This window comes from Capsicum annuum, chromosome 3 (genome assembly GCF_002878395.1).
Source record: "Capsicum annuum cultivar UCD-10X-F1 chromosome 3, UCD10Xv1.1, whole genome shotgun sequence".
Classification (NCBI taxonomy): domain Eukaryota; kingdom Viridiplantae; phylum Streptophyta; class Magnoliopsida; order Solanales; family Solanaceae; genus Capsicum; species Capsicum annuum.
The window spans coordinates 159,100,564-159,103,521 of record NC_061113.1 but is presented as its reverse complement, the minus strand read 5'-3'; positions in this window follow the sequence as shown (position 1 = coordinate 159,103,521).

Sequence of the window (2,958 nt, the reverse complement as noted above, 5' to 3'; positions counted from 1 at the left end):
ATGAGGGGGGGTGAAGAGATTCAAAAAGAAGGGGAAGCTTAGTCCCCGTTATGTTGGTCCTTACAAAATTCTTAGCCGTGTTGGTAAGGTAGCTTATGAAGTTGATTTTCCTTCCAAGTTGTCCTCTGTTCATCCAATATTCCATGTCTCCATGCGTAGAAAGCATATTAGCGATGCTGTGGTAGTGGATTCCTCTATGAGTGCTGACATTCAAGAAAATCTTTCTTTTGATGAGATTCCTATTGAGTTTCTTGATTTCAGTGTCCGAAGACTAAGGAACAAAGAAGTTCCCTTGGTCAAGGTGTTGTGGCAAAAATAATCTATTGAGGGTGCAACTTGGGAAGCTGAGGCGAATATACGATCTAAGTACCCGCACCTATTTTTCACGACCTCCGATCAAGTCGAAGGTATCGTTCTTTCCTAAATCATGCACTTTTGATAAAAGTTGTAGCGGTTCTGCTGTCATTTATTATGTCTTCAGCTGTAGTTTCATGGATTTATGCATTCTATGTTGCATTCGGAGTGAGAAACGATGTGGTGATCAGTCTAACGAATGATTTAAGCTGTATGCTCTATTCCCTATCTAATCTTGGCATGTCTAGCGTCATTCGAGGATGAATGTTTCCAAGGGGGGTTGATGTAATAGCCCAGGAAATTTTTAGTTGAAATTTTGTGCGTAAACGTGTTGGGTTCTATCTTCTAGAATGAATTATAATTTTTTTGTGTGGAATGTCTTGGATTATGACCCACCATTGCGTAGATTATCGAATAATCTTTCCAGCGATATGTGGATCATAAAAAAACGGACAGCCGAGCGACGAGTTATGAATATTCCGATCGAACTGTGAATAGTAGTGAATAGTAAAACGTGCAGGAAAAAGTACTGAGGCCTGACGTATTTTTTCTCAAAATTTAAACTATCATAAATCCTTGTACATAATGATCTGGGTGATCTACTATATATCAACGGAAAGCTCTTCTATTTCTCATTCCAATGAAATTGGTTTCATCCAATTTGTCTATTGGAGCAAAAAGTTATGGTCGATCTACTTCAGCCTATCAAAAGTGAATTCTTGGGTCCACTTCAAATGATCATAACTCCTCGTACACAATGATCTGGGTGAGATACTATATATCAATGGAAAGATATGAGAGTCCTCTTTCTAATGAAATTAGTTTCATCCAATTTGGATATCAGAGTAAAACGTTATGGTTGATCTACTTCAGACTATCAAAATAGTCTACCAAAGGACAGATTCGAGAATTATTTGATTTTTAGGGGCGTTTTGGTCATTCCCCCTCACCCAAAATCCGTCCAAACCCTATATTAAAGCCTATTAGAAGCATTATATGTTATATTTCATCAAACTCACTCAAAACGAAAACCCTAAGCTCCTACATCCAACTTCAAGAACCTCCAAAGTTCACCATTAATTCTACAAATTTATTCAAGATTCCAAGTTCCTAGTTCAAGAACTCCAAGAACCATCATTCAAAGGAATGATTAACATCTCAAAAATGAGTATCGATCTAAAGTTCATCATTCAAGGTATGTGGGCTTTTTCAACAAAAACTCTCTTTCGTTCTTGTGCCCAAAAATAATTTTCTTTACAAAGGCATGATTTTTATTTGATTTTTATGAATTTGAAGCATGAACCCATATCTTATGATGATTATTATGAAATCTTGATGTTTATGATTTTGAAAGATGAATTTACATGTGTGGTGATATAAAGCATGAATCTTGAATGATATTTATCATGATTTTGATATTTGGGTCGTGAATCCCCATTGGAAATTGTATTTCTTTTGAGAAAGTGTGTGTTATAAGTATGTTGATGTTGAATATTTTAGATATTTTGAATGATTTGACCTTTTGGTATTAATGGAGTTAACTTGAGTGTGAAAGAAATCCACAACGTGGTTGATTTTGATAGATGGGAAGCATGATGGCTCCCGATGTATATTTATATATTACTGAAATTGTTTTTTTGTGGATTGTCTTTGAAATGATCTGAGCTAAGTCTGGGAGAAATATTTAGCACCGAGTGGGAGGTATAAAGCGACCTTACTTCCCTAGAACTACATGCTCCCATAGGAGTGAGCCAAGGGATGATTTATATAGTGATCACTAGGTTGTGCGGATTTGATATTGATAGTCCTACTCCGATGGTAAAGATAGAATAGCTATCCCCAATGTGGGTTGTACTTTGGACTCCATGTAGCTCATATCGTTTATGTCGGTTATAGGATCTCCCAGTGTGTGTGTGTTTCCTTGTGTCTATGGTGAATGGTGAAGTGATTTGAACGTGAAATTGTGAAAGTTATTCTTTCGAAAGATTTAAATGATATTTAAATTATGAGAATTGATATTCTTGATGAATTGAAGGTGATTGACAAATTATATGATGACTCAGATGTGTTATTGTACTTATTTCATCCTCTTTTGATTATGATGATTTTCTTCGGGCTATGTGAGTCTTTCATTCATCCTGCATATTTCTTATAAATATTTATGATGATGATGTTTATACAACTACATACACCCCCATATACTCGGTTCCTTTCCATGGTACTGACCCACATCTTCGAATGTGGGCTGCATTTTCTCAGAATGTAGGTTCAGGTGCTCAGTTCCAGGTTCGACAGTGATTCTTCAGGCACGCTGTTCTACACCTCTGTTTTGGTGAGTCCTCATGTTCCAAGGATGTGATGTTTGATGTTGGTTTCACGAAATTGTTTACATTTGATAACTGAGTATGAGTCAGTCGGGGCATGTCTCAATGGCTTGCTGATTTTATTGATTTTCTTAGAGGCTCGTCAGACTAGTATAGATGTTGGGAGTTGAATAATAAGTCATATTTTGTTATCTTTCTAAAATTCTTTTATTCTTGGAAGATGATTACTCTGTTGATATTTGAGGGTTATTTATGGAAACCCCGTTGATTTGTGTTGAGC